Raw genomic sequence first — 24,721 nt, 5'->3', positions numbered from 1 at the left:
AGTTCATGTGCATCTCTGGAAAAGACAAAAGCCACACTACACAAGACTTGAGTGCAGTACCTTGGTAAAGGTAATGGCAGATAGATGAACTCAGACAATCTACCTAAAAGGAAAGCTAAAGGGGACCCAGGAGTCTCTCTGGAGTTTTCTGTTTTGCTAAAATGAGGTTTTAAGGCTAAAGACATATTCACACTCCTGGAGTCCTCCCCAAAGAGGGACAAATGCCAGGGAGAAGCAGACTGGAGAAGACTTCTGGTGTAAGACTGGATCAATTCCATTTCACTGAGGTCCATCATCTCAAGGGACAGAGGCAAGAAGCTTCCACACCAACCATCTACTGGAAGGAGACAGAGTGGGTACTGCTATGGACCCAGCAGCAGATAACACAGAGGGGGAGAGAGAAAGAGATAAAACCCTTTCGCAGACACTTTACAAAGAACAGCAGCACTTTTATCTTTGTCAGCATAGATGCTAGGATACTATACTGCCATGCGAATACTGCAGTCGCTGTTTGGCCTTATCCAGGATTACAAGCAATTCCAACTAATACAGCAAATTAGCTGTATATCTGGGGATGAACTTGTTGCCTTGCATCAGAGGTCAATCAAATCTTCTCTCCATCACACAGAAAGGAAAATAGAGTACATTTTGGTACAGCAGCACACTTAGCTCTCCCACCCATCACCCAAGCCGCTGCTGGGCTGGACTTGGGCTCACAAGAATGCCCCTGTGCTATGTAGCAGCACAGGAACTGGGTTTGCAAAGGTATCTAGAAGTAGACAAGACCATGTGCTTGCAACCAACACTCAGAAACCCCGTTTATCACTGATCAGCTTGAATTTAGGAGTTTAGAGGTGTAGATGGGGTTCAGAAGATAGAAGGGGGGGATGTTAAATTTGTTTGGGTTCTCCCATCTTTTGGGCTAAAAAAAAATTATAAAAAATTCTCAAGCTTCTTACGATTTGCCCTCCACGTCAGAAATTCCTGCCTAGAACTATTGAAGAAAAGAGGGAAGAGAAAGGGATGGAGGAAGAGCGACTGTATCTACGAACCTGGAAGTATTAAGGCTTCATTTTCCTAACAAAATGACATTAAGTGATATTAACAAAACAAGTTTACCTTCCAGAAAAAAAAAAATAAAATAAATGTAGAGCATCTCTTGGAAAAAAAAAAGTATAAATTGGTGAGATTATGCAGTAATATGAGTAATATGCAGATGAAAGCTGTATTTCATTATTCTGCACCATGTCCACTTCATTTGATTAAATTAATAAATGAGGTCCTTATGTCATACTACAGGCATTACGCCTACTTTTGTTTACTACATCTTTCTAGCCTTAACCACAGCACACGCAGCACAGCTGGCTGGCAGATCACAGTTACAACACAACATGCAGAAGAAGTTAAGATAGGGGAAGTGATTCTAAAAAACCCACACACACAAAAAAAATCTTGCTTCACTTACCTAAGCAAAGTTATCATTAGAGAGTTTTCCAATACTAAAATCCAAGAAAAAAGGCCTGAAAAAAAAAACACAGAAAAAGGCAAAATTTTAGTAAGTAGGATAATACTCTCACTCGCTTTTTTTCTTGGGAACACAAAGTTAGTGATTTAAAGAAAAAGAAGTGCATTCACTCCATCAGTTGCATTTCAGATAGTTATTTGTAACAAAACGGTGCTCCTGAGGCAGCAAACATATCAGAAACAATAGGGCAGATTTTCCGCTGCTGTTGCCGGTATTATACCAGTGCAATTCCTCAAATGTCAATCACGTTGGACTGCAATAAAACTAGTGTTATCCAGCAGACAAGTCAGGCCTAAGGCAATTAGCTAAGCTGCCTCATTCAGATTTTCAGTCATTTGTCCCTCCCGTCGAGCTGCATTATCAGACATTCGGGACCCAGTTGTTGGGCAGGAAGTCAGGAGGAGTCACCCACCCCAGTAAGACTGAAGGTGGCAGAAACCAAAAGTGTTGGCTGATAAAAAAATATCCAAACCACCCCAGGACTAATTGCAAAAGACTGCGAGGCAGCGCAACACGGATCGATATTAAGAAAGCTGTGATGCACAAGATTTCATTACAGGCATAAAAATCCAAAGCACAGTGCAAGTTACTGGCAGAAATGGCATGTGGCCATTTGGTCTTACCAAAACCACCGCCACCAAAAAAAGCACTCAAAGCTTGTTAAGACTCATGAATGCAAACTAAAAAAAAACACCACCCAAACTAACTGAATATGGATGACTGCAAGCCTCCAAATCAAAGAGGGAGTTGATCACTGTTTAAGAGGAAGAAGTCATTGCTTGTTCCAAGATTAAAAACTTACAATTCTGGCCCCAGCTGAAGCACTATCATTCACTAATCTGGTACAATTTAGTCGGGCTGATCCTCTGCTCAGACAGACAGGGCATTATCAAAAGTTCTTCTATTCATTTTGCTTCCTGTTAGCCAGTGAAAGCCCCTTTTATATGCTCCTCGAGAGGCTGTTAAAACCAGGGAAGACTTTCCGATACAGAAGATAAGGTAGTTGGATTTATTCATGAGAGGAGGAAGGGAAATTGTACGGGCTGATTACAGCTGCTCCAAAGCTGAAAAGTGGAGGTTTGGAGGAGGGAGGTGGAAGATGATGGGTTTCTTATTAATAAGCATTATACCAATAGCATTATTGTTAGAACTAGGCATTACCTCTCCTGATATTCAACTATGGAATTGAGATTTTACGTTTAAGTTGGCATCACCAAATATGCACATGTGGTTGAATAATTCAAAAATACATGGATAAGGCAGAATGGGATATTTTAAGAGACTGAGCAAATAATATTTTTTGAAAAAAGAACAATACCTGAGATGAAAAGGATAAACTATCCAGAGTCAGAGGAAAGACACTGCCTAGAAATGCTCTCCAGATTAAGACAGTTCACGTATAATTTTCAGGGTCAGATACTGTTCTTATTGCCAACATGAGCACTCAGACTTCAGCAGAGTAGGACGGTGATTTCCATATTACTTAACATGTGTCAGCAATTTTGAACAGTTGCTTTGCAGATTCTCAGAACTAACCAAGCAAAACCCTGCCACTGAGAGCCCAGTATAGTACTTGGCGGATGAAAAGCTGCCTGGAAACTCACTCTATCAAGACTCTTAAAAAACATGCCCCCTATTAATGTTCAAACAATCTAGTAAAAATAGTTTTAAAATGTAACGAGATGGAAATACAAACAAAAATACATTTCTCAAATTTAAAAAGGTCAAGCCAAAGCAGCAAAGTGCTACCAAAAGTTAGGGCTAACAATGGCGGTTGTAGGGGTAAACCCTGCCTCTTCCTTCCCCTCTCCCAGACTATTCTTCTCCAAATGAACTAGCAAAATAAACAAGAATCAAAACACCCACAGCAGAAAATAGTATATAGCTTTAAAAGAAAGAAAACAATTCAGCTATACTTCATCATTACTCCATCCAGTCCAAATACACACCAAGTTATAAACTGTTTTCCCCTGACAATGCTAAATGAGATCAATACAAGCAAAAACAATAAAATGTTTTTCAACACAGTATTATACGGACAGGAAGACTTAAAACATGAACTGATGCATTTTTGAACAGGTACCAGTTTGAATCAGACAGGGATGGAGTGCAGAAAGAGGGAATAACCAAACAGGGAGTAACCAAACCTAGAACGGCGTAAAGACCCAACAGAGATGGTCCACAGGTCGCCATGTGGAGGGTGAACTATCAAAGATGCTTATGTAAATAGGGACGAGGCTGCCAAAGGCTGCCAAATTATCTCTTGCTATGCAGAATACAGTATGCAACCAAAAAGCAAAGAACTACAACAAAATCCGGAGCTTATTTTGAGCCAGTTTCTTCTTTAGGTTATTATTAACTCTATACAAAACTTCAGCACAAACTGTACAGACACTCCAGTTTGCTCAGTGGTCACGTAATTTCTTCCCAGTGATCAAGCAGAGAATTAGGGAACCAGGAGGCAACAGTCACTTTCTATTCTGCCATCAGCCTGCATCTCTTCAGACATATCACTTAAGGCAAAGCTCAGCCGCCACTCACTCTCCCCACTTTGTGCTGCAGTGTAGATCTTGCTTGTTGCAATCACCAACTTCAGTTGTAAACTACAGTGGCTTACCTGGCAAATGCTCAGATTAGTGGGTATTTCAGAAAAAGCTGCCAAGTCTGATTCCCCACTGAGTAAATAAGGGTAATATTGCTCACCTACTTCACACATGCTTTGCAACACAATATCTGAAGAGACAACATACTGTTCTAAATCTGCAATGTACAAAAGCAATTGTACATGTTAATTTGCAGTTCAGCATTATTAATAAGGACAAGTTTATCAAAGCACAGAGGGTGTTTCCTACAGTGGGAATGTCGTAATGGGATGACAAGACACAGCCTGCTTGTTGTGCACGTTTTGTAAGATTGTTGGGTCTTCCTTGTCACAAAACAACTCTTGTTGCACCAATATTTAATTAAAAACAAGTGAAGAAAGTGCACCCAAACCTTTCCATTTGCTTTCAAGTCTGAGGAACCCACACTGGCAAGTTACAGCTGATGAACCATTGATACTCACTCCATTGCAAGCAAATGAAGAGGCATGAACTAGATGTTCCTTGGTCAACTCTCTTCAGCTTGATAAAGACCCAACTGCACCAGATGCTACAGCTGATGTGAGGGAGTCAGACCAAGCCTGAACAGTCTTACCCTCCAAGTTGACAGACTACAAGAAAAGCACAACAACAGGCCAGCACCCACTGTTATGGAGCTGGATGCAACTAATTTTGTTCTGCTAAAATATGACTTTACACACGTGACAGTTTCAGGAAAGCCAAAAAAAGAACAGGTTTACTTGGCTCTTAGATTTCACTGCCCATCTTCCGGTTGTTGTGATGATGCCAGGGTCTGGGTTTTTTTTAATCCCCCAAACCAAAAGTTCCTACTTCTAAAGGCCATGTTAGGTGTGTCCCCCACCCTTCACAGGCCTGGCTGTGGATACAGAGATGCCTAGTTTCTAGCCTCTGTACTGTTAGAAGTTACGCTTGGAATAGCTGCAAGTGAAAGCAATGGAAGATTTCAATAGTAGTTTCTTTGTCACTCCAAGAATCTGCTTCGCCATATAAGCCTGCAATTCTAGATTTCTGCATACATTGTGAGGGGCACATGGCACAGATGCTTACCAGTGGCTGAAGTTCAGCACGTTCCTGGACTGTTTTGCGGTAACCACGTTTAGACTGTTAAAGGAGGTTTCAGCAGAGCTCGGAGTTGAAAGTCAGCAAAGAAATCCAAAATTCAGAGAGCACAGCCCGCAGATGCAATTCAGTCTTTGCAAGCTGACACATTGAAAGAGTATGGGTTTTCCATCTCATCCTCCAACAGAAGCTGCAGCACATGCTTAGCGGTGCCAGAAATGTTAGAGGGCTGCCAGAGCATGCACAGGAGAAGGTTTGTGTGCAAACAGAATAAACAGCCTCTACTAAACTCTTGTAGCCAATTAAGCAACAATTCTCCACTGAGAATACAGCATCACCCAGCTGCTTACCTAATCCTCAACTCCTGCTTCTTGAGCTGGCTTTCAATTTTTAAGTCTTCCACTTCTTTTCAGAAGCAAAAGACAAACAAATGCCAATTCTCTAAACATCCTGGTTAAAAGGCAAATAAAAGCCCTGCAAAGACCATCAGTACTCAAATGTGACTTAACACTAACAATCTTTCACCACCAAGTCTGCAAACTTTAATACATGTAAGTAGCCATGCTAAATCCACCCAAATTACCTATCTGCAATGCTCTCCTCCAGCCTGAACTGGACTTCAAGCCAAGGGAAGACCAAACCTGGAACATGACTATGGATTTTCTCTGGTCTGCATCCCTATGTTAAGCTACTCGGTGATGCTAAGCAGATGCATTTTGAATGTGCTGCTTCATCTCATGTAAAGGAGGGAGAACAGGAAAAAGAGTCAGAAATAGTACTTATCTGAAAAAAAGCACATATTTTAAAATTAAGTACTGCTACTGTTTGTAGAATGGCCTGCAAGAGAGATACGAATGGCCTGGAAGAGAGATACATGTGAAATTCCTTTAAATACATGTGTTCAGTTTTTAAACTGCATACGAGTCAATCTGACAAACAAGCTTAGTTGGCATTGCTCAAATGAAGCTGAGGGTCCCGTCCCCCATCCTCTTCCTAAGTAAGCAAGCACAAGTTTCTGGCATAGACACTGGTGTGTGAGATTTTAACATTCCCCTTTCCATAAACAGTCATACATCAAAGCTCTAAAAATTTGCTTCACAGAAACATTTGCACTAGTAAAACTCAATTATTCTAGTATTTGTATGACACATGAAGGAGGAGTGCATAAAAAGGTTACGGTGAGCTCATTTTAGAATTTAAACAAGTACTTGATAAAAAGTTTTTGAGTTATTCACTCAGCTCCACTATTAAATCAGGCTTCCAAAGGAGTCTTTAAACAATAGCACAGAAGACACTGTATTTATAACAAAAAGGCAGTATTGAAGCTATCACTCTGTCTCACAGCGCAAGTCATTCATAATTAGTCATAAATGCACAAAGGCATGGTATCATATGTTGGTTCACAGTCCTGCTGGATTAAGTGAACACTTTGAATATTTATACTAATATTCCTTTCTGGAGAGGCAGCACCATTTGTGTCTAAATATCTTAAGTACTGCTTTTTATGCTAAGAAAGAACAATTTCTTCAAGAACATCCAAATTTGAGAGAAGCGCTCAAGAACAGTACTAAGCAAGATTGGGACAATCTTTTGTATTTATTTATTTTTATACCAGCCCACATCAGCTGGCACACAAGTATTTTACTATGCCCCCCAAAGCTTCGGAACCAAACTCAACTGACAATATCACTCAGTTAACTTTCATACTAAGTTTACGTACAGCACAGCAATTTTCTGCATACCTGCTCCCTGCATACATACCAATTTTTTTTTCCAAACCTCAGAGCCCACTTGGAATAATGACCATGGGAGGAAACGCAGGGGACTTCAAAGAGATAACACGAGTGGTGCTCCACTTCTCCGCTACACGCATCCTCTCACCACCTCCTTCCTTTCCCTTCTCCCCATCCCTTTTTCTTCCACATCACAGGCTGCTCTTGGTAGTTCAGCTCAATGAACGTGAATCAAGATTTCCTCTCAAAATAACTACTCCAAGACCATTTCAGCTATGAGCGTCACCCACAGAAACATTCCCATTTGCATATCGTCCTCTCCCCTGCATCGGTCTGCTCCCAAATAAACTCATTGACTGCTGATACAAGGTCATAAAGTTGTGAGAAAAACAAACAAACAAAACAAAAAAAACAACAACAAAAAACCAACCAGGATACCCTCCCACTGCATCCAGCCATGCTCCCAGAGCAAGGGCAGGATGAGTCAGTCTCCCAATATAGCTGGTTTCAAGCATTTCTGACAGCATTACTTTAACAACAGTATTTCGTTTCCTTCAGCCATCTCATTGAGAGTGCTCAAGTATTAATGAAGTGTTTTAACACTCTCACTGTCTAGAGGAAACATGGGGTGTCACCTAAGCAGCTGCTCAAGGGTGAACACATAGCTGCTCCATTCACCAACGCAACCAAGGAAAGGATTTTTGCACCACACGAGCTAAGGAGAGGTTTGGGAGTGAGAAGTATGAGCCAAAACTACCACATTAACAAATACCACCAAGCCCTGGGACAACAGTGGGAGCCTTCCCTGAGCAGAACCTGCAGCACATCAATCTAAGACCACCATAAGCCATCCCCTCTAAAAAAAAAAAAAAGCCACTGAAGGAAGGTATCTTGCCATTTCTGAAGAAATCACGATTCAGATGGTTTTGTTTTGCTGTTACAAAGCCAAGTGACAGCAGCAGTGCCATCAGCAATGCACCTCCCGAAACCTTTTTTTTTTTTTTAAACACTTAAATTGAACTTTGCTGCTGTACCTTCCTTCAAACCTACACCCTACCTCCTCATCCGCATGTTCTTACAAATCTATCTATTTGCAACATTGGTCTTCCTGACTATGGGTAAGACAAAACACCTGCATCGCTGCAAATGTAATTATGGCAAAATACCACGGCTATTTGTAGACTTCCTGTTCATCAAATAATATTAGTGTACTTTTGCCCTGAGCAATTATTTACAGGGCTGGAAATCCTGAAGAGACACTAGAGACAGCAGAAACAAGCCCCCTCCATTATGCAATGATGCTTCGTATTAGCTTTTGGGATGACTCAGAGGGGAAAACAAAATCATCAGAATAATTCTTTATAAGCCTGTCCAATGAAAAGGAGAAAAAAAAATTTAGTTCAGTTAAAACTCTGCATTAGCTTACTCCAGTCGAGACAGGGAGGCATTTTACACTTCCACTGAATTGGCAGCTCAAATTCAACTTCAGGCTCCAATGCAGGCTTAAAAGTCAAATTCCTAAGCAGAGTAAAACCCTTATTAGCCTGTCTTCACTGTAATTTTAATATTAGTTAATTCTGAGTATGTAATTTATGTTAGGAATAACCCACTTTTTTCCGGAACTGGATATATTGCATGCAGAATTATTCCCTGGCTAGCACAGTTAAGGTGTCCCTTAGAGAAATATTTTTTCAGATATAGATAGCAAAAGAAAAATCACTGAAAGCTTTAAAAACATGCAAAAGCATTTTCATAAATGCATCACAGCCAGTTGTATTAATGCACCTAATATGTCTCTAACCCATCATCAAAACCTGGCCATACAGTCTTGCTTTAAACCAATGCTATGTACTAGAAAGATTTTTGATCTGTTTAAAAACTGACATTTCTCTTTCACCACACACAAGGGGAGGGAGAAGACAGGAAAATGGTTGATATTTCTACCATTTTTAAAGGAACAAAAGCATCCCATTCCCTCTCTCCTCCATTTTTGCCAATTTATGATTAAAATTGCAAGCAGAAAAGTAAAAAGAAAACACCTTGTAAAGACATCTCATTTTCAAGTTCCACTAATGTGACAAAATTCATAACAATTTCTCTAGTTTAAATCAAAAATATTTTAAAGCATTGTCTAAAGTTTACGAAGTCTGCTTTAAAGTCAAAATTGTCAATGCTGCTGCTACACAACACTCATCCATGTTGGCACAAGCAGTATTTACATCCTGTAGCCAACGTAAAGCTCTGAAGCTCAGGTTACTATCTCTCCCAATCGTAAAATGTTCATTACGTATTTCCTGCATTATTTGCATGGTTTCTTAGGTTTTGGGGTTTTGTTTGGGTTGGGTTGGGGGGGGGGGGGGTGTCTGGTTTTTTTAAATGCCTAATTAGTAGAAAGCTACTGAGATCTCCTACTCAAGCTCAAGAAAAAACACCAAGTGAATAATCAGGGTGGTTTCCTACCCTCCTTTCTGCACTTGCTGCCGCAGCTGTGTGTCGTTCCCCTTGCTCCCACTCCTCTTTAAGATGTGGCTTCATGTCACAGCAGTTCAACTCTTGATTACCTACCTCCAAGCCTGCAAACGAACACATCCTTTCAAGTGAAGCTTATACCCTGCCACAGCCTATTTGTATAATCTGAATAGGAGACACAGGGAATAGTTATGCATTTGCCATGTGAGGGGTTGTGATTTGAGAGTGAAATCCAAGTGAGATGCACGGACCAGTAGAAAAGCCGGACTCTGCCAAGAGCACAAGATCAGGTCTATCCTGCATCGGGTCTTGCAGCCGAAGGCTGGCACAAGAACACCAGATATTTTAATGACTTGCACTAAAACCCTTACAAAGGGGGGAAAAAAAAAAAAAAAAAAAAATCAATTACACACTTTTAGTCTCTAGATTTTTTCCTCCATTTTGTGTGGTGTACCCATGCAAAAGTTAAGAAGAGGGTTTCCAGGACTCAGCAGCACGTATGGCCCCGCACTGAGCCATGCTTAAAGCGGGCAGCTGTGCAAGGGAATGGAACCAGAGAGGACATGGACAGATGTTTCCATTCACAAACAGTGCCAAGGAGCCGGGAATGCCGAGTTCGCTACCTTGGCGTTATTTGCATTTCACAACATCCAGTAATAACCATGCCACAAGCAGTTTAAAAAAGGAAAATAGAGCACAGGGGAGGAGCATTTCACCACCGCCTTTGTTAAGGGGGCAAAAATGAAAGCTTTTTTTATTCCAATTCTGAAACTTTGCCTTGTTTCATCTTGCTCACTGTCATCCAAACAGGAGACCAGCATCCCAAGCCTTGTCTGTGTGCAGGACAGCCTCCAGCTAATTACCTGCTACTGCCATTTTGCAAGAGGGGTGCACATATGCTTGCTTTTGGGGCATCAGGGATGAATAACTGGGCGTTCCCTGAAACACCTGAACTTTCTCCTTCTGTTTTTCAGTATAAACCTATTTTTAATCCAGCACAGAGGACAGCTGCTCCTTTAGCAACTGTGCCACAAACCAAACGCTCCGAAGACCAAACCTGGTGCTCTTGGCTCAAAAAATATCCTTGCAAATGGTTGGGAGGGGGCGTTTCAGAGGCTTTCATCCAAACCTCAATCCTGAGGCCTAACAGGTTTGAGAATTAGCTGCCAGATCCAGTCTGGCAACCAGAACAGCTACTCCAAGCGCTGTCCCATCCACCCGAACACACTGGAGCGTTATACACAGACCACATGCGACGACGCACTCCGCCTGTCCCAAGGTGCTCCCTGCGGCAAGGGATAGGAAGGGTGATGGGAAAAGCATTTTTTCACACCAGCTTTAAGATCCACGGAGTCCTTTCTGAGCCCACAGCAGAGGTATAGAGAAAAAAAGTCAATATAACCCATTTCTATTAAATGAGCTTTTAAAGGGGTTCTGTACTTCAAATACTTAAGCTACACACGCTGTATCATATTTCTTTTAAAGTGTCATGCTGGTGAACATTGCCCAGACAGGGCAACTTTACTGCGAGTGAGTGCAAGGCTCCCCTCCCACCTCCACCACAACGGGACAGATTCCTTCCCAAAGTAAACTAGACACTAATGCTATTTATGGATCCCGTTGCAGAACGAGACAGGCTTCCTAGCCACTATTCATCAATGTGCAAATAGGTTTTATTTCATAGCAGGGAGAACAGATTTAAAAGAAAAAAAAAAGTCCTAAGTTCTGCCTTGCTTCTTAAAAGGTATATTTGAAGAGCAGTCGAAAAATCAACATAGAACAGTAATACCTGCAAATAAAGGGTCATCAAAACTTCTTTAGAGACCACATTGTTTTTTAAAAAAATTGACAACTTCAAGTTAGTTCCTAAAGGATTATTAGAGGAAACCAAATATCCATGGAAAAAAAGGCCAGCTGATGTACCAAGTGACAGACCTCCAGAAGAATACCAGCTCCATCACTTCCCCACACCCAGAAGAAAGGCAGGAACATAACCATGAAATCTTCCTTACTTTGCAGAAAAAAAGATGACATCAGCTTCCAGGGAGACATAGCTGGACAACATTCACCAGCACTACTTTTAAACATTAACATTGCAAAGTCCACTGACTTGCCCTGCTAACTCTTTGGGTTTTAGTGGAAAGTACAACTTTGTTCTTACAAGCATTTTCATAGAAGCACCTTTGCATTTAAAATGCCAAATGTAAATGCATCTGCTATTCAGATAAATCACCCACAAGCACATAATTTGATATGCAAGAAGTTTACAAAGCTCTCAAAGAGCCCAAGGACATTTGGAAGGAAGATGCAAGTTTAGAATGAGTCTCAGCATATCATCAGCAAAAAACAATTCTATTCTTAGATATCTCCCTTTGGTGTTTCCTATAATCTTCCTTTTTTTTTTTTTCTCCTACTCCTTTGAGAAAGTAAGTTGTTTGGTTCTTAGAAAAAAAAAGGAAGAACCTGTTCTGCAAGGCATACGAACAAAGCAGTATCTTCCAAAAAAAGAAAAGCTCATTCAGAAGTATGTAAATATTAGGGCTGGTAACACAAACAATAAAACCACAGGAAACACAAGAAATTAAGAACAGATCAGGACTTAGTCGATTTCCTGGCTGCTGGATATATAAGCACTTTTCTGGGTTGGACGTATCAGACAAGATTTATTTTCTGAATAACAGACACTGTGGAGTTGACACAGATAATATAAAGAGGTAAACAAAACTCAAAGTCTGTTCTGATCCTGCCTGTGCTCCTTAGCAGGCAAGGACAGTGACCAAGGCAACTACACCCAGGACGTGGCACATGATGGCACCAGGGGTTCAGCATCCTGCACTAAGAAAGTTTGCTAACTTCAAGGAGAAGTTAGCAAACAGGATTACTCCTTTATTTTCACAGTACGCTGCTTACTGCCCAGGACACATCCAAAAGTTTGGTCTTGAATGAGGCATGGCTTGGTAATGCTGAGGCTGAGCAAGAAGCAGAGGTGACAATTAGTTCCCAACATGCAGGGTGGTCCATGCTATCACCACCCCACAACTCTCCCTGGCTGGAAGGCACACTCCCAGAGCTCCTCAGAGCATTCCCCAGCTCGGGCGTATTCCCAAATTCCCCATTGCTGCTAGGTCTCTCATCTAGCAGCATCCCAACAGCTCTTCCTCTCCTCTCCATCATGGGAATTTTTTTTTTTTATTTTTTTTTTTTTTTGCCAACCGGCCAGAAGTGACATGGTCCCAACTTCCAGCTAGACAGAGTTTTACATCTCTTGAGCAGGAGTTGAAAACACCGCTCTGCTGAGCATCACAGCCACATTAACACAACCCTGCTTGCAACAGCTCCCTGGTCCTCATTCCGACCTCCATGAAACTCTAAACCAAGTCTTGTTCTTCATCCTCAAGTTATCCAGTGGCTCAGATCCAGTTTATCCAAGAGTCAAAAGAATCCCCACAAAGAAAACAATTTATCTCCTTCAATGCAAACTACCAAGTGATGTAGCATTCCCAAAGACAAAATTTAACAAGACTTAAAGCATGCTTCCTCCAAAATGGCTGAAGTTTCTCTTGGCACTGAAACATCACAAGCCCAAGGCATAAATACACACAGGTATTTATGCAAACTGTATTATTCTTTTGTAATTAATATCAGAAGTACTGACCAGACTAAGTGTTTCCTAAAAACTGACAAAGATTTTACAATTAGATGCTGGACAGGGGAAAAAATAATGAAGACTCCTCTAAGCAGAGCATCAAAAAACTTTGAGTTTACACTCCCTTGATATATAACAATGATAAAAGGTATCTCAAATGCTCAATCTTTTTCTATAATGCAATTGTACAGGAACCATATGATTGCCACTTATCTGCTATCTTATAGTATTAATTGACATAGCAGAGGGGACAGGTCACGCAAGCAATCCAGTAAAGAAAGGCTAAAAAAAGCACACTCATGTTTTGTAGTTTCAGGAAGATGTATATATTTTCAAACACTTTCTTTGCTGCAAATCCTCCATCCTCCTTAAGTAGTTTTGAATTTTCATTTCAAAACTTGCTCTCCACTTACTGAAATGTTTTCCTTTTATACGCCCACTGTAAGCTGTTGCTGGGATAGGATCTCTTATTAGTCTCAAACAGCCCAGTGACTTCTGAACTTTGAGATTATAAAGAAAGTTAGTTCCTGAACACTCACATGCAAGTCGATTGGCTAAGAAAAAGCAGCACAAAGTCCTGCCAAAATCCTGGCTAATCTGATAAAGGAAAAACCAGGGAGGTCTAAGCACTAAACCCCATAGTTTAAACAGAGCCAATTCCAGCTGCAGAAGGAAGCACATCACATTTAGCAGGATACCTCTTCTTCAGATATGACATCTGAAGAGACAACATTTTACCACCTTAAAGGTACTGCCCATAAGTAAATTTAAATTCCCAAAATACAGGAAAACATGGGACTCAGGTGACTGTTTACAGATCAATAAATGCTGCTTGTAATCTGACTGGAAGGAGGGAGAAACAAATTAATGAGACATACATGACATGCAGCCAGTTACCACTTAAGTACTTCTTTAATTTTCCCACTTTCAATGCACTTCACAAACAATTAATCCTCTTAACATCCATGCAAGCATATTTATTATCCACAGTTTTAGCTTGTAAGCTCTTCAAGCAATAAGCTAGTTCTTTTTCTAGCTTAATACATGGCTCATGAAAAGGACCGAGGCCTTTTTAACTGTGAAACAGCTGCCAAGAAATCAGCTCCCACCACTCCACTCCCCTCCAGCATCTTACAAAGGAGACAAGCAAGAAACCCACCCAAGAACATACTTTTAACCTAGTTAAAAGCACTTTTAACCTAGTTAAGTGCTCAAATCTCAGCCTCCATGCTATACGCACCCTTCTTCAGGCTTCACTACCAAAAGACTCAGTCAAAAATAAATTAGTAGCCCTGGCCAGAGTGGAAAAGTAGCTCCAGATTTTGGAGACTCCCAAGCCCCCATTGCACAAGCAGATTCACGCTCCCGTGCCCAAGTCAGCAGAACTCCGTGGAGCCACCAGTACACAAACACAGCCACATGGCAGGTACCAATATAACCCCCAGCATCCTCTCACGACAGACCTGAATACACAACATATATTTTCCTGTTGGCAACCACACTACTTAATATAGAAAAACCTGCAGTTAACAGAAGCATTTGCAGCAACGCTTCGCCTTGCATCACACAAAAGTGTAAAGAGTCACCTGGACCTTGTGAAATGAATGTTCATTACACAAAACTTCCTTTTACGACAGTACATGTAAAAGGGGTTTAGTCTTTACTTCTCTACTCAGCTGAGACAATCTACCTTCTCTGCAGCTGCTAAGAGAAGAGTAACTATAAACATTTACATTTAATGCAACAAAAGGTTTGCTCACCACCTCTTGTGCTCCACTGTGTTCTTAGACGATGATCACTCATCATAAAAATGGGTGGAGAGACTGCAAACCACGCAGCAATGGAAAAACTGACTCCCATGTTCAAGAGAAGCTCCTGCACAGGCTGGAAACCTCACTGAAATTAAGTGCTGTCATTACTCCCAGGATGGGAAGTCTTTTGGCTATGAATGCAAACACATCTGCTCCATAGCACGTGAACTAGCGTGTTTTACTTCAATTTCCAGAATCATCCTCTGCACCAACTCAGACCTTCAGATCAGACTATGGAAACTGTTTTACTCTAGGTCACAAGTAAACTCGTTCATCTCCACTTTGGTTTTAAAACAATTAAAAACCAGCGCTCCCCAAGCACGAAGTGCGGACTTGAAGATGTCCAGTGCTGTCAGTACTGCAGCCTTGTTACCACAGTGAAAGATTTACGGTAGCAGGGAACAAAAGAACAACAAAATTCATCATGTAACATCAGAGATACCTCACGTAAGCCTCAATCCTCAGCTGACTCATTACATGATATTAACTCAAAAAAAAAAAAAAAAAAGGGCAAGTCACAGTTTTGCTGCCATCTTACTTGTGGGTTCAGCAATTAGCAAGTGTGCTGTGCTATGCACAAGCTCATGTGCCAGAAGAACTTGCTTTGTATATGGGTCAAATCCGGCCATCCTGTCTCCCCTTCCCCCCCAAAAAATAAATCACTTCCCCCCTTCCTTTAACACCTGCTTCCTCCATCCGAGCATTCATTGTCCCACCACTATTATGGGACCGAAGGCTTCAGCATCCCAGAGGAAACTCAGGAGGGAAACCAGTGTATAAAGCGACCAAGACTCTCATTCGCTTCAGCAATCTCACGCCTCAGCATCCCCTATTTTCCCTCTCTTCCTATTGACAGCAGCTTCCAAGATTCAGCCGGGTATTGAGCACCGCACGTGCCGGGAAGCCGAAAGTGCCACACATCCTGGTATTGAACCCCACCATGCCCACGGACACTAGTGTGGACCATTTGCCTTGCTCTTGCAACATCCCCGAGGACCCACAACCAACGTTGCAGGGAAGGAAATGAGGCCGGAGAGACCACGGCCTGACCCAGCACAGCTTTTTGTGTGGTCGCACCGAAGGGAAGGACCTCACGCAAGCAGCAGCTCCGTGCTCCCCGAAAATGCAGCAGGAGCAGAGCAGCATCCCCCCTGCAGCCCAGGATCAGGGACATGGTGAAAGGAGTCTTTGGACAAACCCACTCTCGGCATCAACTTCCATGAGGAGGTTTTTATCTTCTGCAGGAGGTCGTTGTGCAGATTCACACACATCCCCCGCTTCGGTCTTCCCTACACTGAAAACAGGGATACCTGCAAGAACATGACGAGTGGGCCAGCATCCGTGCGTGACACATGCCAGGTGTGTTAATCCATGGAAAAAGAAAGGGTGAGTCAGTAGTTTGAGTCTGAAGACAGTCCGGTTTAGAACAGCTGCTCCATGCCAAAATCCTTCTTTGTAATGGTTTTATTAACTGCAGCATTCAGACTTACTGAGCAGTGACACCACTGGGGGCAGAGACACATTGGGAAAGAGATTTACTTTCCCAAGTAACTTTGCCAGAAACATCAGATACAATTTAGATGAAGCTACAGAATACGTCACAGGTTTTAACATAGCTTACTGCTCCAATTTGCATTAGTCATGGGTGATAAAAACCACAGGGGATTCAAACATGACACATCGCGTAGTTTCTCTCAACAAAGTTTTGAACATCATCATCAAATGACATACACCCTTCTGCTTTAAGATGAACACCTTAGATCATGCTCATGGAGAGTAAGTCTCACCAACATTCAGCCTCGTATTTAAATAAGTAATTCATCACTTATTTTCCTTCCCACTCGGAAATAAAACCTGAAGTAGCTGCTACAGAAGAAAATCCTTAAATCCTTCCTTCTACACTGGATCAGGCTAATCTCAGCAGTGCTGTCACACTGTAAATAACATCTTACATTAAACAACAATTTGGGTAGATCTCTCACCATGTATTTTGCAAATGTAATGTTAAGTTAAAAACAGTTCAGCAGAAAGACCGAAGGGTAATGATTTTTGTGAAAGGTAGACTAGCCACCTGAATGAAGTCAAAAAAATACACCAACATAGACCAGAAGCAGTCAAAAGCTACTCTGGCAAATGCTAAACATTTTGCATAGTCTATCATAAAATTTCACAAGTGCTTGAGACTAAGATGCAATGGATCAGTTGCAACTACCTGCGCTCATACACTTTAATAGTATCTCAGAAGTGCAACTATGCAGAATCCAACTCACTGATACAAGCGATCAGGCGCCATCCCACTATTTCCAAGGAAACCAAACAGCGACCCCATGCATGGATCAAACATACAAGAAAACTGTGACAGCTCACTTGCCACATCTACTGATTAAAAAATTATCACCAGTTTTGGAAAGACAAGAGAGCAGCCAGATGGGAAAATAATTTATTATGAACAACTTATGGAATCACTGAAAAAAAAATTTTGAATTAAGAGATTGGATCATTCTAAAGAAATGTAAAAGCAAATTCCTAGTCCTTATGAAGGGGAAAGAGATTCAAAGAAAATACAAGTGGTCAAAAAAGATTAACTTTGTCAAATGAACCCCTGCTACAGAATTACAAGTCAACCTGTGAAAAAGCACCATTCTGGACACTGCAGCCAAGGCCAAAAATCAAGGTCCTCTATGAACCGTGGAAGCCCATAAGGTCCACGCCACCAGCAATCAGCCCTCACAGCAGCAAGAAACCCTGCAGGAGGCTGCCCAGAGGCGCCAAACCCAACCTCGCACACAAAACATGGAACATACCGTATTTCAAGCCCTCAACACAAGTACTGTAGGAGGTGCTCACAGTAGTTTGAGGGGTATTTTTTCCTTACGTTCACTCCAGTCCAATTCACAATATCTGAGAAGTTCCCAGTGCACCTTTGTTACAATTCAGCATTTGGACTGTGAGAACTACATCCCTAAACCAGCAAAGGAATTTAGCTTTTTCTCACTCATAACAAAAGTCACCCAATAAACTCTTCAGCATCTGATTTTTAGGGTTTTTTTAAATATATATAAAACAGTCTTGTTAGACTGCCTGACCATGTCACAACATGCGATCCATTACAACTACAACAGAATTAAAGCTTACTTTTTGCAAGATATCATACTGTGTACTTTTAAGGACTGTCGACTACTTAAAAATATTTGTGATTACTGTACTTTCTTACCTTGTTCCTCAACAACTGAGAAGGGTACCTAAAATGGTTATAAAAAAATTTTTAAAAATTATAAAAATGGCAGTGCTTATTTTTGCAGAGAAGAAATATCTTCACTCCAGAAGAAATAATTGCAGTCTTAGGGAACTTAAAAAGGAAACACTTTGACTTCTAATGCACTGGCTTATCTTAGAAACACATCTATCTCCCTTGTCGTCTTCACATGCTATAAAACAGGGATGGGCACCACAGTCAAATGTCGTCTCTGCAATCGGAAAAGCACTTCCAAGGGTGTAGTTCCAGGAGCATTTCTCCTGGTGGAAGCACCGGAGCCTTTGCCACAGCAGCTGCTTGTGAGACCGCAAAGGCACATGAGTCAGGGAACTGATGCAGGTGACGAATGAACTTTTTTGCTGAACTGATCCAAGGTATGAAATGTACAGGGGAAAAAAAAAAAAACCAACATATTCTTAACTGGAATCCATTTCCCAGTCTGACTCGCTGAACAGACCCACAAATCCCAGCATGGTCCGACTGAGGAACTGGAAGAGGCTGCTTACGCCTACACCACCACACAAAAGAGATCACAAAATTACAGTTCCAAGTTCAGGATAACACTGAAAAAGTTTTACCTATTGCATGCTTCCACCAGCAGTCTCTGGAAGGGCATTAAACTGTTTACAGGATTTGTGGCGTCGCATCGTATTTGTCACGTAGACATCAACCGAGGAGTCTCCCTGTTTCCGTGACAAAGGGCCATAAATATATAGAGATATATCTTTTTGAAAAAGATCTGTATAGCTTGACTGCAGCAACAAGTTCCCAGCGTAGCTGCTTTCCCTGGAGCACTGCCATCATGTTTTCTTATCACTAACCAAAGTAACTAACCAGCTAACTCCCAGTGATGTGCTTTGCCTTCTAGATCCACATAAAGGTCATTTGCAAGGCAGAAACGCAGGTTTAAATAAATAAATAAATAAAAAGACAACATTATGCCACATCCACAGCTTTGTTTCCAAAAGTAACTGAGAAATGCAACGCCAGGCTGCAACACCAGGACTGAAGTGTTTGACTGTTCAGTAAGTACAAGGAGTGGCCCATTCCCTCCCCACAGCAAGATTGTTGACAGCTGGTTTAGAGGAGAAAAAAAGTGAAGCATGACTAAGGTATTCATAAAAATCTCATTGCATCTAACACCCTAACAACAAGTTTTGAATTAGAAAAAGTGCAGTGCTTCCTGGAAATGACTGTTCAGGTGGTACACGCCAGCCCTGAACCAGGCTCCCAGCTGGATTTTATCCCCCCTGGCAAACCCCACAGCAGCAAAGCAGAACTGTATCTACACCCAAAGCTATCAGCTGCTTCAGAAAGTCACTCATTACCTTTATCTATCCTACAGCTGATCAATGCAAGCAAGCAAACACATGAGCACTTGGCACGGAGCAGCACCCAGTAATCACAAGCTGCAGGCTGCAAGGTGCTTCCCACCCCAGCTTTCCCCATCCAGCCTTTTGTGTGCCTGCAAATGGGATGCTGCTTACGTTATCCTCCGGCTGGAAACCACACCAACTGCCAGCTCCCTGTCCAGGAGGCTGGTAAAACATGGGGCCATGGCCACTGAGGGAGGGCATATTGTGCCTTTCTGGCCTCCTGGACTATCTAGCCTTTCACTCAAGTTTTTGCACTGACTTCCACCGGTAGAGCAAAACCAAAAACAAATAGTTCCTCCATACTAATCAGCTATGTGGTTCAGTTTACTTCAGGTTATTTATCGCCCATGTGGGAAACCCCTATAGAAATAACATTTAATAGACTCAAGTAGATTGCAGAGATAACCAGCTACAGTAATAAGTAGAAAAGCTTCCAAGCTGCTTCAAGGACTGTTTTATAGGCATGTGGATCACCACCAAATACCAGGCAGAGAAAACCAGTATGCTGGCATCCTGGAAACAAAGTGGAAAAGAAATAGGTACAGCAGGCATGACAACATCTACTAATGATTTTTTTGTTAGGTAGCTATCTACTAAAACTTATTATGCCAGCAGAAAATTACATGAAAGGACCCGCTACCTTTGTAACACAGGAGTGTGTGCATACCACCAATAAACCTACGAATGTTTTTTTCCTCTAGTATAATTTATTGACCACTGCCTTAATTCATACTTTGGAAAGAATAACCAAATTCTTTCAATGGTACTTAATCCTCCTCTTAGCACAGGAGTGTACCCTAGACCAGAACATAGCTTACTCAGGAGTATATCCTGCTGAGAGATTAGTAGCGAGTTCTTCATAAGCCTGAGTCTCAGAGCTTCCCTATATAGGCTGTGTTTAAAAACATCCCCCATCGGACAGTACCTGGCAGAGCTCTGTTTCTATGAGAAGCTTTGACTTCTTAACTGCATTTTCCTCCTTTGATGTTGTGAAGCTGTAAATCAGGAACATCAAGCTCCTGTCTTTCTCTCTGGCTGCAGTCCCTGGACGGACTCTGCTACTTCGAACACGCCATGTCCTCACCTCTCGGGCTATGCCAGCCATCCCTTGACCGCCGGAGCCGGGCAGGAGATGCAGGCTGGAACGCCGTCACGCAACACGGCACATCCACGCTACCTGCGGGAGACTCGTCATTCAGGCTACCTACAAAACCTGTCTGCCTTGCAGAACTCAACATCCATGCCCTTCTAGCAACAGCCCGGGGCTAGCCTGTCTGCCCAGCGCCGGGCAGCGCTGGAAGGACAGACAGGAGACGTATTGGGCTCTACCCATGAACACGAAAGATCGGTACACGCTTGAACTCATGCCAAGGGACAACACATGCCCAGATGATCCTCACCTTGCCTAACGCACCCTTAGCCTGCTATCAGGCTTGTTAAAAAAAAAACAAAAACAAAAAAACAAACAACAACAAAAACCCACACAACCCCAACTGTCCAAGCAAGATATTGTCACCACGGAGGGTGACAGCCTGGACCAGAGCGGCCCAAAGCACAGCGAGCGCCTTCTGAGCAAACGCTCCTCTAGTGCAGACAGCAGCTTCTATTCACAGGCACGGACGTTATGAGGTTAACATCAATCTACTCCCACTACTAAAGTATCTATGTATAAAAATACACCTCCTCTAACACAGTAGTAAATGAATCATTAGTACCTTACCTTTAAGGAACTACGTGGAACTTGGTTCACCTTTGCAATTCCACAATAGCACGGCAAGGGCGTGCAAAACATGAAACACACACCTGGCAAGGGATTGATTTTAAGCTGAAGAGAGTTACCACAAACGGAAATAATGTAGCTTGGCCCTTTAAAACTGATTAGATTACATTAGCCAAAACTCCCAGCACACAAGACATTCATGGATCTCAGACCAACTGTCTAAACTCAGCTCTGAAGCTACGTGCTTTACATATTTCTACTGCATCGCATATCTCCATGAGTACCTAAAGTTTTACGGCTGGCCAAGATTACAGAGAACACCACAGCGACCAACTGTCCCACAGAAGTACAGCATTTCTAATCCATTTATCAAGTCCGTATCTGGTCATACACAACAGAATCGGTACAGTACAGTCTAAAAAAAAAACAACAAAAAACAAAAATAAACAAACACTTTTGAAACTCACTTTTTTTTCACTTCTGAGCTCCAGCTACCACGAAGCCCCGTACAGGACACTGGAGCAGAACCAATTCCAGAGGTCAGCAAAATTGATCTCTACTAAATCCCAACTCCTTTACATGACTTGCAGGGATAACACAGTCACAGAAGGTGGATTAATAAACCCCGACAATTTACAGGTTAAGAAACAACTACCCTTTCACAATCCTCGTCCAGAAGAAACTCCTGCATTTGCTTCAAAAGAAGAGTGTCTCCGCTCAAGAAGGAAAAAGAACAAAAAAACCCCATATTTTCAAGCAACAGAGTGAATGCATAAAACAGGCCCCACGGCAACGACCCTCTGAGTAACTTCAAAGACCCACTCGGCCCCAAAGGTGAGAAAACCCAACACCGGCCTGTTGCTTCGGAGACTCTGATATAAAGCCCAGATTACTTTCTTCGCAATAAACCGAGATACAGAGTTGCGTCAGCGAGGCTGGAGGTTTGGGGTGGCTGTGTTGGGTTTGGTTGTTGGGGTTTTTTTTCAGATCAGGACATCAATAACTGCAATAGCGCGGAAGCGGAGGGAGGCCGGGGCCCGGGCTGGGCGGGGGTGTCCGTGCCGGGGGGTGTCCGTGTGCCCGGGCGCCCACTCGGGGCACGCTCCGCGCCCGCCACCCCCCGGGGAGCGGGGCCGCCACCCCCGCGCCGGCAGCGGGGGGACCGCGCCCGGCCACGGCCCCGGCCCCGGCCCCGCAGACAATAGCGGCGGGGAGCAGCCGCGCGAGAAAGCGCGTAAAATCAACGAAAAAACCCAAATAATAGTCACGAAATGGAAGGGGGTGAAGACGCGCGAAGGAGAGGGGCCGCCCGGAGCGGCTCCCCGCGAAGTTGCGCGCAGATAAAAAAACCCCGAGGAAGAGGAGGAGGAAGGGCGGGGGAAGCGCGCGAGGGCGCGGGAAGGGGCGGGGGGCGCCCGCAGCCCCCCCCCCCCCGAGGGAACGACCCCCCCTCCGCCCCCTCCAGGGGCCTCCCCAAACTTTCCCCCCCCCCCCCCCCACCCCTTCGCCCAACTCCGGCGGGGCAGACTCACCGCGGGGGGCCCGGCGGGCGGCTTCGCCCCTGGCAGCGGGGCCGGGAGGGAAGGGAAGGGAGAGGGAAGGGGACGGGGAGGGGGGGGGGAAAGAGGCGGCCGGGCCGGGTGCTCTCCGCCCGGGGAGGCGGGCAGGAAGGAGGGCCGGGGGGCTGCGGGCTTGCAACCTGAGCAGCGCCGCCGCCGCCGTGCCCGCCCCCGCGCCGCGCCGCGCCGCCAGCCCGCATGCGCCGCCGCCGCCGAGCCGCGCGGAGCGGGGCCGCCCCGGGGGAGGGGGAGTCGCAGGGCGGAGGGGGGCAGCGCCCAGAGCGCGGGCGGCGGCGGCGGCGGCGGCGGCGGCGGGGTCCCGCCGCGCGGCTCCCGGCGAGGGCAGGGGCCGGCGGGAGAAGAAGGCCGGGAGCCCCGGTTCGCCCCGGTCCGGGCGAGGGCGGGCTCCTCACCTGCCGGCCTGTCACCTGGCCGCCGCTCGGCTCGGCTGCCGGGGGAGATGCGCCTGCTGGAGCCTCATGGTGTGCTGCTGGGGTGGAAGGACGCGGGCGACTTTTTGTGCTGCGGGTTTATTTCTTTGTTCGAGGGGGACGTTTCCTTCCCACGCGCTAAACTTCAGCGTCGAGGGCCTGTTTGCTGGGGGCTGCCTTTCTAGCGTTCCTGCCTCCAGCAGTTTTACCGCCTCTTCTAGTGCTGAGAGCGCAAACCGTCCGGCCCTGAACGTGATCGGCTGCACATCTGTACCGGTCACAGTTGAGCAGCTCAGCGTGAGCCCCACCACGCCAGCCCACGGCCTCCTCCTGCTCCTCACCATCTTTCCCCGGTTCTTCTACGGCTATGCAAGGTGTGTGCGTTTCAGCAGGGAACATCTCCCATGCCGTTCCCACACCATGCCCCAGAAAAACGGTGGAAATGGCAACCCACCATTAGCAAACGAGTTCACGTGGCCTGTGGTCCGTGTGTGGCTGGGCTTGAGGAGGCCCCTGGGAACGAAGATGCATGATCTTTCGTGGTGGTGACTTGCCTTCAGTCACCATCTTTGTTGGAAGCTCTTTGGAAATGTGTACATGCGGTGGCCCAACGTTTCCGCTCAGCTTAACCTACTGCACACGCGTATATCCCGCTAGCCCTGGCAGCGGCCGGCTGATCATGTCCACCAAGAAAGTAACAACACTGAGATTAACATGCGTGTCCTGCCTCACGAGAGCTGGGCAGCCTCACCTCACCACAACCAACCCCCGAAACACTTTACAGTACTTTCCAATGAGACCTTGCTGCTGGCCAGACCACCGGGCAAAGGCTCCAGGTAATCCCCGTACATCATGTTCTCTCTAGGTAGAAAAGAAATGACAATACTGTGTGCGGTGCAGATTTTCTGCTGAAATCCCTGTGTGTGAACTTGGCATTGTCTTCCAACATACACACTGTTGATTCAGTTTAAATCAACTGAAATAATAAAAGTGGTTTCAACACTTGTGCAATGTGGTCATTCTGGAGGCTGGAACGTACCAGCATCGTACAGCCTTTTCAACCAGGATGTGAAGCAATAGTTTTTCTTATGTGGCTCCGATAGGGTAAGGCACATGAGAGCAGAGACGCTGGAAATACATTTTCATTTGCCTTCCTCCCACCCCCATGAGAAGGGCATGTAAGGCAGGCCACTTGGAAGTTCCCAGATTTGAGAAGAGGGGTCAGGCACAGTGATGGCTCAGGAAAGAGCACCATCTAGTGAAAAGCCACCTCTTGCAGAAACTCTGTCACCTACAAGTCTCCAACCAAACAATGACTAACCCAGCCCAGCCCAACCTACCTCATCACATCTGAGGCAATCGTGAGCTAGGTAGCATGGTAACAGATAACAGATGCCTAAAATTTTCCATAACACACACACCGAGATCTTTAGCTCTACTGTCTTGGTTGTCCATCAAGGGAACATTACCTCTCTGCTTGTCAACTCCAGCCTGGCAAGTCAACCTCTGTCTTCG

At 44.2% G+C, this 24,721-nt stretch overlaps 1 protein-coding gene across 2 annotated transcripts in view; it reads right to left on the bottom strand.

The window, feature by feature from the left end:
- AKAP13 (A-kinase anchoring protein 13) overlaps positions 1–22,933 on the bottom strand; it is a 227,667-nt gene extending 204,734 nt beyond the window's left edge. The window contains exon 1 of one of the 2 annotated variants that reach the window (XM_075045059.1): positions 22,749–22,933. The gene's annotated coding sequence lies outside the window, so the exon portion shown is untranslated. The remainder of the gene's footprint in view (positions 1–22,748) is intronic. The other variant, XM_075045060.1, reaches the window with a different exon arrangement.
- Between the last annotated feature and the right edge of the window lie 1,788 nt (positions 22,934–24,721).

Source organism: Buteo buteo, chromosome 13, assembly GCF_964188355.1.
Source record: "Buteo buteo chromosome 13, bButBut1.hap1.1, whole genome shotgun sequence".
Lineage (NCBI taxonomy): Eukaryota > Metazoa > Chordata > Aves > Accipitriformes > Accipitridae > Buteo > Buteo buteo.
Note: the sequence above shows the minus strand (reverse complement) of the source record. Positions and strands in the feature narration are given on the sequence as shown.